Source organism: Acartia tonsa, chromosome 15 (assembly GCF_053477335.1).
Source record: "Acartia tonsa isolate MP-2025a chromosome 15, ASM5347733v1, whole genome shotgun sequence".
Classification (NCBI taxonomy): domain Eukaryota; kingdom Metazoa; phylum Arthropoda; class Copepoda; order Calanoida; family Acartiidae; genus Acartia; species Acartia tonsa.
In genome coordinates, this window is record NC_137274.1 from 24,512,837 (window position 1) to 24,528,533 (window position 15,697).

The 15,697-nt window shown below is 30.6% G+C and overlaps 2 long non-coding RNA genes across 2 annotated transcripts in view; both read right to left on the reverse strand.

Moving 5' to 3' along the window:
- LOC145307656 (uncharacterized) overlaps positions 1-15,697 on the reverse strand; it is a 129,922-nt gene that overhangs the window by 80,431 nt on the left and 33,794 nt on the right. The window lies entirely within an intron of this gene.
- On the reverse strand, positions 6,588-7,592 carry LOC145307119 (uncharacterized). Its single transcript, XR_013875305.1, has 3 exons — positions 7,499-7,592; positions 7,194-7,248; positions 6,588-6,721 (listed from the first exon to the last, which is right to left on the reverse strand). It is a non-coding gene; the product is annotated as an uncharacterized LOC145307119 (long non-coding RNA).

The window sequence follows — 15,697 nt, forward strand, 5'->3', positions numbered from 1 at the left end:
AATACCTGGTTAACCAAACTGGAATTTTTTTTATAATTTTTCATTTTACTATCCGCGGGATGCTGTCTATAATACGATATGATAAATATCTCGGAAAGCCTCTTACATTTATGCGGGACATAAAATTAGAGTTTGAAAATGCCTTGGCCCATTAACATGATAATACATGATGATTCTAACATGCTTTTTATAACAAATGAACGTAAAAAGGTACGCTTTAAAAAAATACCTATTAAACACCACATAAAATATTTCATTATGCTAAAAAGTGTACACCGTCTAAATAGATGAGTTTTTCTTGTGTATAAGCAGTAATGATGTAACTTATTAACTGAAGCAGGACAAAAATAATAGGTGCTTTTACACAAAGTATCTTGTGAAGCACTGATACCCCCCCCCCCTCCCTCCAATCCTACTTATTTTTTCAAACAAAGTGATAAAGGGGGAGGGGTGTTATATTTTTAGTTTGTAAGTCAGGTTAGGTTAGGTTATATTGGGTATTGGGTAGCCTCATAGGGTAAGAGCATGGCAGGATTTAGTCCTAGGAAACCTTCCCCACCTCCCTTTCAATTATTTTCTAAAATTAAAGGGGGGGAGGGGGTTTATCAATGCTCAAAAAGAACTTTGTGTGAAAGCATAAAAAAATACATACATACAATATAAATGGTGTTCCAACAGCAAAAAATATATTTTAAGGACAATTACGAAAAATGTTTGCAAAGCTTCGTGAAAATATGAGCTATACAAAATTGTATTAGAGAGAGAGAGAGAGAGAGAGTGAGAGAGAGAGAGAGAGAGAGAGAGAGAGAGAGAGAGAGAGAGAAAGAGAGAGAGGAAGCGAGAAAGAGAAAGATGAAAGAGAAAGATGAAAGAGAGAGAGAGAGAGAGAGAGAGAGAGAGAGAGAGAGAGAGAGAGAGAGAAAGAGAGAGAGGAAGCGAGAAAGAGAAAGATGAAAGAGAGAGAAAAAAAAAGTCAGTGAGTGAGAGAGAGAGAGAGCTATCTAGCAGATGTTCGTTAAATAAGGAATTATCAAATTATTTTTATGCTATTTAAATGTCAGCCACTCTCAGTAACAGCCGCGCATATTCGAGAGAGCTTTCCTGGGGCTAAGAGAAAGAATCTGTCACTTAAATCCTCATCTGCCCTAAACCATACTCTATCTACATATATTATCCTCAGGAGAATTATAGAATAGCTTCGCTTTTAGTAATAACAAGAATAAAAACATCCATAAAAGCGAAGCTCTAAAAGCAAACAATAAAACTTGTTGAGTGCTACAACTTACTAAGCAGATTATTAATTTTTAAGTGAGAAAAAAAATGTTTTTTTTTATGGCATACTAAAATTTATAGGACTTAATTAGGAAGATGCTTTAATGGATATTACACCTTATTGTTCTAGGAATAGTGAATAGCGTAAAAAATTTAACATGACACAATAAAAATTTCATTGTATAAATCCACATTTTAAATGGACTGTAAAAGATTGATTTAAAATGGCAGAAAAGGCTTCAAATATAGCTGAAAACCACCCCAAGACTTAAATCTAAAATTATTATTTTCTACAACCAATCTGGGACCTATGTGAAGCTTCACTAAAATAAAGAACTCAATCAGTTCTTTAATAATCAAAATTTAAGCTACAGAAAATAAGACTTACATTATAAAAATTTATATATCATTACATGGATTTTTCACCAAATTTAATGTACTTAGATAATGTGAAACTTTCATTTGGCTGAAAAAAAGGAAACCCCCCATCCAACCTCTTTAGCCCATACCCTCTCCTCCTACTGGATGAACGAACTGACTAATAAATGAGTTTCATATTAGGAAATAAAATTAGCGACAAATTTTCCCCAGTCAACATCTCCATGTATATCATATGTAAGTTAAAATTGTTTTACTTGAAAATGAGAAAGAATTAGTAATACCTATAAATAGATGACAACATCCATAAAAGCGAAGCTCTGAAATGGTAGGACAAACAAACAATCAAACTTGTAAAGTGTCAGAAATCAATAATTTGTGGGTTGTACTTGTTGACATACAGAAAATATTGTTCGACCTTTAAAAGTTATTTGTGAACTGGGCACTAGAGTGATATGACTTTATATGACTTGCATATTTCTATATTTATGTCAAGACAAGGATGACATGATCTATAAAAGCAAAGCTCTAAAATCAGATGGTAGGTGAAACAAACTATAGACTTGCATAGTGTAGAAATTCCATAAGAATTTATAAGTAAAAAGATTATCAAATAAAAAAACTTGTTTCAGGACAAATTTACATTTCTTGGACCTGATTAAATAGATGCTTTGCCTATAAAATTTAGCTTTGTTATCCTAAGAATCAGTATTATAAAACTCAGATAAATAGGATATATGGTATTAATATCCTCTTACAAATATTTTTTTCCAATTTTGAAAATTTTTATTTACTCTATGAACTCTGGCTGCGGTGCTCGGCACCCTTGCCTGCCTTGCCGCGGCGCTCGGCACCCTTGCCTGCCTTGCCGCAGCGCTCGGCCCCCTAGTCTGCCTAGCAGCAGCGCTTGGCCCGCTTGCCTGCCTAACCGCAGCCCTCGGCTCCCTAGCCTAAAACCTAACCTAAAGTAGATGTTCTGTCGGGGGAGGAAAGGGGGAAGAGAACGCCGGATAATTATATCATAAAAATATTTTTTTTTTATAAAAAAATAAAAATTATATAGTGCTACACTTTCTATATTGTACTTAACTGTTAAAGGAATCATTATGTCAAGTTTGATAGAGTTAGGACAACTCTAATATACCTGAACTAAAGATGATAGCTATCCTTTTTTGGACGGACGTAAATACAGACCAACCCTAATAATAGAAAAGCTTGTTTTTAGGGTAGTTGGGGGTGTCCCAACCACCAAGAAAATAGCCTAAAACCACCACATGACCAGTAGGTATATTTCCTGAAGAGTAGAATCCGATCGTTTCAGTGGTTACCAAGATCTTAAGGGACGGACAGATGGACAGACAGACAGTCAGACGGACGGACAGACATCATTCTACTCTGGTATTATAGATATGTAATTTTGAGAGAGATCTATTAAATTTTGTTAAGATCTTAAAGTGATTATTTGATGTTATTATTAATTTGTCCATCAGTCTGTACATTTAACTCGTTAATTGTTAATTTAGGCATGTTAGAATTGTCTTATCAATTTCAGACTTTGAATAGTGATTCCTGTAGTAGTTATGTTGGATTTAGAAAGCATAGCAACTGTATAATCATTACCAGAATGTCCGTACGTCCATTTTAAACATGTGGATTTTTTAACAGCTAATTTTTTTGTGATAAAATTATTTGATTGATCTAATTTCTGGAATACTGATTCCTATTACAACAAAGTACATTGTTATAATACGCAGCTCCTTAAAATGTCCTTAAACATTATCCTGTATTTAAGCAGTTTTTTAACAAATTTACTTCAAGTTTAGTTACAACTATAGATTTATATTCTGATATTAATCAGTACTGACACTCTACAAGTGTTAATGTTTATTTGTCCTACCATTTCAGAGCTTCGCTTTTATTGATGTTGTAATTCTTGTTTTACCTAACCATTAAAGTAGATGAAGATATTTCAAGTAATAAAAATGAAAAAAAATCCATCAAATAAAAAGTGAAAAATCCGTGAACTTTAAAAATTAAATTTTAGTTTTTATTGGCATCTGAAAAATGAAAATGTAATAAGCATCAACTAAGGTAAAATGTTTAATAAACAAGGATGACAACATCCATAAAAGCGAATCACAACAAATTGTCAAGCAATTGTAGAGTGACAGCCAGGGAGGGAGGAGACATTGGACTGTAAATCATACTGGGATGGATCTTTAAATCATTTCAATGATGCGCTGAATCACCCCGCGCACCATTAAAATGATTTAAAGATCTAGCTCTGGTCCCAATTAATTATAACACTTTTGTTGGATTTAAAAACTTTTGAGACTTGATTTGTTTGTGAAAAACTATCATTGTACAAACTTTTCCGCCAATAATTTTAATCTAAAGAAGAGGTATTTTTGTTTATTATAGTTGGGGTGTATATCAATTTATCGTCCATATTGTCTTATCCCATTAGATCACTGTGTACAACTCTTCAATGATATAGAATACAAATTTTAACCAACTAACAGTGTTTAAACTTTTCTACCGATTATTTAATCTTTACAAGATAATTTTGTGTTAGGAAACATTCTATTTTCATTTTTTTTTTGGAGGGGGGGTATCCCACCCCCAAGAAAATAGCTTAAAACCACCACAGGACCAAAAGGTATATACTCTAAAGAGTAGAATCTGATCAGTTCAGTGGTAACCAAGATTTTAAGCTTTAGATGGACGGACGGACGGACAGACAGACGGACAGAAATCAAGCTACTTTGTATTATAGATAGATTAATGTTCTGCTTATTAGGTTTAAACATTTATTATTAACCTTAATTACTAGTCGCCACAGTTTCTGACAGTAGGATTTTTGCCTGTAACATCCAAGCATGTAAAGATGCCCATCTGGTATAAATAATCAAAAGTCGGCCATCTGCTGCCACACAGCTAAACATCATAGTTTAGCTTTATTACTCATAACTATTTCATTGATTGAGTATTTTTATAATTTTCATATCTTTTAAATTGATATATTGTAGTATGTTCAGACTGACTGACAAAGCGAGTTATAGAGTAGTTTTGTCACCAACAAAGTTTATAACTTTTAATATTACAAAGCTTTATTAATCTTACTGCACAGATGATAAATAGTTGTTGAATATAGCAAATAGAACTTAAAGTGTAACGATCCTTGATATCATAATGATGCTTTTTTGTGTTAATAATGCTTTGTTATAAAGTACAGTGCGATCTTTTGCCAAAAAACCGGACATTTAGAGAAGACAAAAGTAAACTTCAATAAATAAGCCTGTATTTAAAGAAATGATGTAATTGGAGGAGCGAAGCTACCCTATTTTTAAAAAATCTATAAAACTTCATAACTTTAGTTAGGATAGGAATATTTTAACAAAATCAACGTCTATGTAAATATTTCTTCAATGCAAACAATGTTTGTAAACAAGAATATAGCATCAGGTGCACCCAGTTCGAGTCCCGGCATTTTTAGGTAGGTCCAGTATAAGTAAAATAGGACACTTATAAGGCATGTTTTCAAATATTTTTTTTACAGATATAAACAACAATAACATAATTTTCAAAACACTTTTGATTTTGTGCTTATACCTGTATTATAAGTCTAGCTATCTTCATTTAAAGTTTGTATAAGAATATAAACATAATTACTTATATCATATTCTCTCTCAAACGTATCCCCAAATTTGAATTTCTGCTGGACCAAAACCAGTTAGAAATACAAAATTTTTTAGAAAACATGAAATTTAGCAAATTCTATTGCTAAAATAAAAGTATTTTTTAACCTTAAATGTCCAATAAAAGCGCGAGAACGGCAAAAATCGTTAAAAATCACGCCATCGGCGGCAAATAACGGCGAAACGGTTCGCCAGAGGGGAATAATGCATAAGTCAAGAAAGATCCGCCTTAAAAAGTTTGAAAATATTGCTGAGATGACTTTGGGATGAGAGAGAGAACAAAGCTACTCTACAAGGCACTTCAATGCCACAATGCATTACTAACATTAGTTGAGTACCTTCATTGAATCTTACAATCAAATCAATATAAACACTTGAAACATCAAGGGGATCTATACTTAGTGGAAGTGAAAAATATCCTAAAATCATCTAGAAATTAAAATATTAAAATAAAACATCCTTAAGGTATATTATCCAGGACCCATATTTAATTTCTATAAAATGGAGTAACCAATCAGTTTAGACATTGAGATCTTAATAGACAAACAAAAAAACTTTACTACTTTTTTAAATCTTAGATTTTCTATCATTAGAGTCTTTTGTAACCATAACCTACCTTTGAGCTCCACCTAAGGGATAGCTCTTGTCAACTTTAAACTTTGCAGGATGATTCCTGTTACAGTTAGGTACGATTTTAAAAAAATATGATCATCATCAAGAATGTCCATTTAATACATGCAGATTTTACCAATTTTTTCATCTGAACTTGGAATATTGATTCATAGAAAAAGAAGGTATAATGTTTAAATCTAAGCATCTCCGTAATCAAGTTCAAAAAATCAAGTCCCAAACATCATATACATCTATAGGAAATATTTTTCATCTCATTTAATACAATTTTTTAGGCATAAAAATTAATATTCTGCTTCTAGAAAAGTTTATGTCCATATGAAATATCCTCAATCTTTAGAGCTTTGCTTTTATGGATATTGTCATCCTAGTTATAATAGGATAGAAATGGCAATTCAACATTAGAGTACCAACTAAATATAACAATTCAACATCTAACAAATCATATTATGAGTCAAGGATTAATCATATCCATATAAATTTTAGAACACAAAAAACATCTTTCTAACATTTAAGTTAAAATAGGTCTTTCATACTTGTAACTGACAGACAAAGTAAATTAAAAGAAGCCTAGCTAGTAAACAAAATTAAAATGATAAGTAAAAAAACTTTAAAATCTAAATATTCTTATTTTGAAAATCATGAATCATACAATAATCAATTTTTATATAAAAAAAGGCACAGTATTTTAAAATAATAAAGCATTGTAGGTAATCATTCTGTTGACCCAAAGCAGTTCTGTTCTGAAATTATTGTTATATTAATTAATCAAAATTAAATTGGAATTAATAACAGATATAAGATATAAACAGATGGACTGAAAAAATTCACAGATAGATATAGAGAAGCTAAAAATTAAAAAGAAAGTTATTTTTGTATGTTCATTGAGATTTTTAGATTTGATATGTTTAGATAAATAAAAATATATATAGATTATAAATTTAAAAAGTTATAGATTTATAATTGAGAAATATATAAAAGATATAAGATTATAAGCTAGGTATACAATTACAATAAGTATATGCAGATAAGTAAATTAATTAATGGACAGATATATAGGTAGGTATAAAAAATTAATGGACTCTCTTTTTAAAATTTATTACACATATGATAAGAGGAGTGAACTGTTCTCCCTAGGACTTTAAGTGAAAGCACTTATAAAGCTAACTCTTTTGATCTTTAAACTTATTATAAGAATTTATTTAAATGTTTTACCTTGTTATATTGTTGTTATTCTGACTTTACTCAATCTCACTTCCTTTCTTAGCTCCTAAAAAAGATTTTAACTTTTAGGAGCTATGTGAATTTACCTAAAATTTTCAACTAAATTAATTACTTGGTTATCTTAAAGGACAAATCAAAAAACCTTTATAATTAACCAAGATTTTCCCTCCCCCCCTCCTTAATTTTGAAATAAGGGCCCCATAGCCTCTGTACTGCACGCCTATTGAATAAACTAAAGACTATATCTATATGTGATGATTTTTTAACAACATTTTCACATTTCTTGAAAAGGTTACCATTTTTTCTAAGTATTTCTACTATTTCTCTCTTTCTTTTCTTTCTTCTTCAGTTTCCCAAGGATATTCTTTAAGAGCCTCATCCAGAGCTGTGTTCCCTATCATATTTATTGATTATTTAATAATACACTATATTAACCCTGTCAAAATTTTGTCAAGTTAAATGATAATAGTCATAATGATTACAATATTGCTATTGTTGTTAATATGTCAGCAATGTGACTTTTATATAGTTTATAAAGTTGGCATAAACTATATTTGAATTGTACACATAAACATAATGTTTCTAAGGTAAATGGACAAGCATCATAGCAAAGTATTACTGAGTAGATATATATATATATATATATATATATATATATAGAGAGAGAGAGAGAGAGAAAGAGTAAAAGAGAGAGAAAGGGAGAGAGACAGAGAGACATATATACATAGATAGATAGATAGAGAGAATAAGAGGTAAATTTGAATGGATGATTTACATATTTGTGCATCCAACAATTTGTAGTAAAAATGAGATTATGTTCCTAATACAGATATAATATAGTTTTTAATTCAACATACATGTATATGCCCAGTTCACAATTAACTTTTAGAGTTTGACTGATTTATTCTGTAGGTCTACATAAACAAGTACAACTAACAAATTCCTTTCGGTCAACTTATGTATATAGATTTATAGTTATATAGATACATAGGTGATAAGATAATCAATAGATATATAGATAGATAGAGTGATCAGTATTAAAAGTTAAGTGTAACTGAAGATTGCTTCAGGCATGAAACATAATGTTTAACAAATAAATTTTTGTTTTTCATTCTATGTGAACTATATAGATAGATTGATAGATAGATGGAAAAACACAGGTGTAATAGTCATTATCTAGACTTAATAAAGGTTGCGTCATTTTATGAAGCTTTACAAAGTGTCTAAAGAAATAAGCCATGTGACGTCATAAAAATGAGGGATGAGAGGAAAAATGAGAAAGATAACCATAGACCTCCAAGGGATGGGGGGGGGGGAAAGTGGCGATTACCCCCCCAAAAAAACGAGTTACCCCCCCTTAGAAAAATTTTATAGTTACTGCTCATTACATTTTCATTTTTCAAAAAAATTTAATCTTTAAAGTTCACGGATTTTCCATCTTAAATTTGACGGTTTTTTTTTTTGAATTTAATTTTCAAACTTTCATCTTTTTATCAAATAAAACATCGAGGCAAAAAAACAAGGATGACATCATCAACATAGGTAAAATGTAACAGACAGATGGACAAATTAATAATGACGTTAAATAAAACTTAATTCAAAGTCTTAACAAAATTTGATATGTCTGTATCAAAATTACTTAAAATGAAATTATTTTTCATTAAAGCCAAGCTTTTCTATGATTAGAGTCGGTCGGTACGCATTACTGTTGAAACTGATAGATATTATCAAGTTGTGGCATGTTAGTATTGTCCTATCAATATCAAACTTTGATTCCTGGAACATTTAGGTATTATTTAGAAAGCACGTTACCAATAGAGTCTTAGGTATACTTAGAATATGTCGATTTTTGACACAGTTTTTTGTATGATATAATCATTCTATTCATCTGGTTTTTCGAATAATGATGCCAAAGATAGCAAGGTACAATAATATTATAAGCAAAGCATCTCTATAATCAAGTCATAAAAATGTAGGCATTCTTGAATCTTGTATTTACGCAGTTTTGCAACAAGTTTATATACTATTTTGTTTATAGATTTAAATCAATATTCTGCTTATTAGAATTTGACATTTTTCAAGCGTTCATGTTCGTTTGTCCTTTCTTCTGATTTTAAAACATTGCTTCTTATGAATGTTGTCATTCTTGTTCAAAGCGAAGCTTTTCTATAATTAGGATCGCCCCGTCCGTACGTCCGTCCATCCATCAGAACGTTTTTTGTTAATTCAGGCAGTAAGAAATGCCTTATCGATTGCAAACTTTGCATTGTGATTCCTATAGTAGTTAGGTAGGATTCAGAAAGAGTAGCAACTCTATGATAGTTTACAGAATGTCCGTATGTCCATTTTAACATATTAATGTTTATCTTTATTTACAGCAAATTTTTTTTTTGTGATTCAAGTAATTATTCGAATGATCTGTTTTTGAAATACTTATTTCTAGGACAACAAAGTACACTCATATAAGCAAGGCATCTCTATAGTCCTAAAAATGAAAGTACAGGGTGCGCCACATAAATCCGGACTTTTTCTTATTTTCAAACAAATAAACATAAAATCGCCAATTTTAAAGATTTTATTGAATTTTAAAAACTGGTTAGCAAACTAGGTATATGACTATTAGATTATTCAATAAAATCGCTACCAGCCTCAATCACCGCCTCTACCCGCCCCCTGAACCGCCCGCCCACCCTAGTCACCATGTCCCTGTATAAGCAGGCGAAGTTCTCCATAATATTTAGGAGCAATGAGAGAGGTCCTTTTGGTATGGGCTTGTCTATTGGTTCATGCTTTAATAGCGCTCTAGACCCAAAAGTCCATTGGATTAAGATCGGGGCTGCTGGGAGGCCACATCTCCTTAAGGAGTGAGTAACAGCAGGATCCAAATTAACCCATCTTTAAAGCTACCCTTTGACACGGCGGCTCTCATTTGGGCCACAGTTAAGCTAAACAACGTTTTATACCTTTTTAAAAATGGCACGAAGATTAAGATAGGGTTATCAGCGCAATACATAGTCTAAAACGAGTTTTAAAGTTCCATATGGGCCCCTGAAGTCAAGAACCGAAAAATTTTCAAGATTTTTGACGTTTTTGACATCTTAAAATCTACCACGATCCACTTTGTCGGAGTACTACAGCCAAGTCAGCTGGGATAGAGAGCTCTAGTCTTTTCTAGTGTTTTCACTAGGTATCTGATAGTATCTCCAGCAAGTTTCATTAGTCCATCTCACATACAGATGGGCTGAGGTCAAATTTAGTAGGCCCAAGTCATAAATCCACGGTAATTTATCTGCGCGATTCGAATCTGCCTTGTTGAACATATCCGCGGCCAGTTCGGCGTACACGTCCTCCATCGTCCAAAGATTTTCATGGGCAAAAAGGTCATTACCTAAGCTTTTTATAGTGGGGTCAAACGTCCTGATTGGTCAAGTAGTTTTGGCGCTATGGCCGTTTAAAAAAAGTCCGGATTTATGTGGCGCACCCTGTATATGCGTCTGAGAGAGAGAGAGAGAAATATACGTTTGAGAGAGAATATAATATAAGCAATTATGTTTATATTCTTATACAAACTTTAAATGAAGATAGCTAGACTTAGAATAAAGGTATTAACACAAAATCAAAAGTATTTTGAAAATTATGTTATTGTTGTTTATATCTGTAAAAAAAAACATTAGAAAACATGCCTTATTAGTGTCCTATTTTACTTATACTGGACCTACCTAAAAATGCCGGGACTCGAACTGGGTGCACCTGACGCTATATTCATGTTCACAAACATTGTTTGCATTGAAGAAATATTTACATAGACGTTTATTTTGTTAAAATATTCTTATCCTAACTAAAGTTAAGAAGGTTTATAGATTTTTTAAAAATAGGGTAGCTTCGCTCCTCCAAAACCACCATACTTACCTAATACACATTAGAAGTTAACAGGAGCAAAATTTATGTTATTTTTGAGTTAAAGCAAAAGAAATTACATCATTTCTTCAAATACAAGCTTTTTTATTGATGCTTACTTTTGTCTACCCTTAATGTCCCGTTATTTGGCAAAAGATCCCACTGTGAAACCAATTCTAAAATTTCATGAAAGTCCCTAAAGTTGTTGAGCCAACGAATAAAAACATTGTTTAAAGCTTTATGGACTTGTGTTATAAACAGCCCAATGTTCCCTTCCTCCCGTCTAACTAACAGTGTTTAAATTTTTCAACAAATTATTCTAATCTTAATTAGAGGTAATTTTATTGATTTTTAAACATTTTGATAAAATATGTTAAAAGATGTTATCAGAAAGTCCATGAGATCATTTTAATCTTTTATTTTATTGAAATAATTGTACTATTTATTTGATTTCTGAAATGGCAAATGGCGAATTGCATGGTAATCAAGTTTATATAAATATTTATTTATTTATTTGAATTTGTAATATTTATATTTTCTCCAAGATTTTCTATAACTCTATATTTACCTACTACGATCCTTTTAGGTAAAAACTTTCCCAGGACCCAATAGAAGCTATATTGTAAAGGAGAGCAATTTTGCTTCAGTGATTAGCGAGATCCTTAGATACAGACAAACACACACACACACACACACACACGCAGACCCTGTTCTTCATTTATATACAGATTTTACTTTCTTTATAATATACTAGAGGCTAAGCCTCTAGAAGCCTCTAGTGGCTCTTAGGAAGTCCACCCACTCTGCTTTATATTTTAGTTTTTAAAAAAGGAAATAGAAGAATTTCAAGGGACATTTCTTTTCTAGAAAAATTTTTTTTGGGAGAGTTGTGTAACTCACCCAATGTTTGATTTTTAAATTGTAGGGTTTTTTGGTAGCAGAATAATGATTTTGTGTAATAATGTGTATTGTAATCCTATTATAAAACTAACAGGATGTTTGTCTGTGTATATAACTTTAGATCCTGCTAAATGCTAAAATTATGTCTTTTTTACTGTGTATTCACTATTTACTCAGTTTTGCAACAAATTTATAAACAATTTCTTTTAGACTTAGAAATTAACGTTCTGATTATTATGTTTAAACCTTTATTAGGACCTTGATTACCAGTTGCTTCTGACAGCTTCTGACAGTAGGATTTTTACCTGTAACATCCAAGTATGTAAAGATGCCCATCTGGCAGTAATAATCAAAACTCGATCATCTGCTGCCACACAGCTAAACATTATAGTTTTGCTTTATTATTATTAGTAGTAGTAGTAGTACTTTTAATTTTAGTTAAAAAAATGTTTTCTCTTCGAAGGGTGGTGGTACCCTCTCCCAAAATAGTTATAAACCTTCCAGAGACCTATAATAAGCTACCCTGTTTAGGAGAGCCCGATCGGTTTAGCGGTTAGCAAGATCATTTGGTACACACAGACAATCAGACAGTCAGACATCCTGTTACTTTATTATAAGGAGAACATTCATTGAGTATTTTCATATCTTTTAAATTGATATATTCCAATGATAAAGTATGCACTACTAACATTAGTTGAGTACACACTTGAAATCTATTTAACCCTTAACAGTCGGACCCCTTGCCGCACCTTAATCGGTCAATGCCCCCCCCCCCCCTCCACTATTATCTCAATTCCTATTAGAGCTAGAGGGCTAAAAGTTTTTGTGCAAGTCCCCTGTTTGATAATGAATTTCCGACCTTAAGTAAGTCAAAGTCAATTTTCACTTTCTTCACCCTTTTATTTAACAACCTTTGTTTTTAGGTCCTTTTTTACTTAAAAATTTCAAATGGCAGTAATTTTCTTATTTTTGAAGCTAGAAGAACAATTTTTTTTGCAATAAATTGCTCTTCATCTTTCACACACAGAAAATGAGATAAACCCCCCCCCCCTTACCGTTAAGGGTTAAAAGAGAGAGAGAGAACAAAGCCACTCTACAAGGCACTTCAATTCCACAATATTCCAATAATAGAGTATGCACTACCAACATTTGAGTACTTTCATTGAATCTTATGATCAAATCTCTATAAACACTTAAAACATCAATGGTATCTCTATTCTATGGAAGAGAAAGGTGGCAGAAAATAGCCTAAACTCATCTAGAAATTAAAGTTAATATTCTTAAGGTATATTATCCAGGACCCATACTTAATTTCTATAAAATGGAGTAATCAATCAGTTTAGACATTGAGATCTTAATAGACAAACAAAAAAAACTTTACTACTTTTTTTAAATCTTAGATTTTCTATCATTAGAGTCTTTTGTAACCATAACCTACCTTTGAGCTCCACCTAAGGGATAGTTCTTGTCAACTTTAAACTTTGCAGGATGATTCCTGTTACAGTTAGGTACGATTTTAAAAAAATATGATCATCATTAAGAATGTCCATTTAATACATGCAGATTTTACCAATTTTTTAATCTGAACTTGGAATATTGATTCATAGAAAAACAAGGTATAATGTTTAAAGCTAAGCATCTCCGTAATCAAGTCCAAAAAATCAAGTCCCAAACATTATATACATCTATATGAAATAGTTTTCATCTCATTTAATACAATTTTTTAGGCATAAAAATTAATATTCTGCTTCTAGAAAAGTTTATGTCCATATGAAATATCCTCAATCTTTAGAGCTTTGCTTTTATGGATAGTGTCATCCTAGTTAAAGTCATCCTAGGATAGAAATGACAATTGATCATTAGAGTAGCAACACTAAATAAAATAACCAACATCTAACAAAATATATTAAGAGTCAAGGATTGGTTATATCCCTAAAACCTTTAGAACATACAAAGCATTTTTTTAAGGCTTAAGACTTAAATCTTAAGGTCTTTCAGACTTGTAACTGACAGACAAAGTAAATTAAAAGTAGCTAAGCTAGTGAACAAATTAAAATGATAAGTAAAAAAAATTTAAAATCTAAATATTCTTATTTTTAAAATCATGAATCATAAAATAATCAATTTTTATATAAAAAAGCACAGTATTTTTAATGATAACTATAAAGCATTGTAGGAAATCATTCTGTTCACCCAAAGCTGTTCTGTTCTGAAATAATTGTTATATTAATTAATCAAAATTATATTGGAATTAATAACAGATATAAGATATAAACAGATAGACTGAAAATATTCATATGTAGATAAAGAGAAGCTAAAAATTAGAAAAGTTTTTTTTGTCTGTTGATTGTGTGTTTTTGATTAGATATTTTGATATTTGAGGAAGATAAGCAAATATATATATAAAGATATGTTAAGATGAATAAATATATTTATAGATAGAAAGATACCCATCTTCTGCTTTATACATTTAAATAGTTATAGGTTTAGAATTAAGGATTATGTTCTGAATAGTTTATAAGATAATAAGCTAAGTAAACAAATAACAATTACTAGATGAATATACAGATAAGTAAATAAATAGATAGATAGATATACAGGTATGTTGGTATAAAAAATTAATTGACTTCTTTTTTAAAATTTATTTCACAAATTAGGATTGTAGGGATCTGTGCTCCCAAGAGAAAGCAAAGATAGCTGACTCTTTAGTTTTGATTTATTTAATTGTTTTACCTTGTTGTAAGTAAGACTAACACTTACGGTTACACTTTCCTCCTGAAAAAATTTAATTTTAAATCATTTAAATTTTTTTTTTAAATTGCCAGCTTATGCATAAAAGGGATTTGTTTTTTAATGGGAGGGGACACAAAAATAGCCTAAAACCATATCAAGACTTAAATGATAAGCTGTAATACCCTAAAACCATCCTAATGTTAAGTTTTCCTAAATTTGTGATTAAACTTGTTCAGTAGTTTTGAGATTTCAAAGGATGATTCAAAAAACCTAACAACTTTATACAATAATAGGAAGAAATTAATTAATGAAAATAATGATTTTCATTCTGATTTAAACATAAATATATAACTCAAGGGGTTTAGATGTTTTTTAATGTAAAAAGTCTGGTAGTTTTACATAACTCTGAAAAAAATGCTTCAAAATAGGCCTGTTTCTGTTATTTAAAAGCTCAAATTATCAATTTAATATCTACATAATATTATATTAAATCCATTTAAAAAGATAATTGAAAAGAATTAAATTTTAAAAATTAGAGAGAAGTTTTAAAAAAAATTTATTGATATTTTTCTATCAATTTTTTGGTTTCCATATTTAAAAACTTAAACTTAATTTTGAATATCTTTTAGTATTTGCATAAATTTTCCATGAAATAGAAAGATATTTTAAAACTAATTGGGCTTGTAAAGAAACCGTTTCACAGATTATGTCAAAAAAGGTCTGATTGTATTTTTGACAGAGTTATAGCCAAATTCATGTTGTGTTCTAAACAAACACATAAGAAACTAACTTTTAATACAAGAATATAGCTATTGACTATAGTATATATATACTTTAATATCATTGTTTTAATATTTTTTGACTCTAACCCAAATATTTACACGGTATAATTGACCAATATAAAGAATTCATTAAAAGCCAAATGAAATGTTAGGATAGCTACACTTATAGATATAGAATTATTG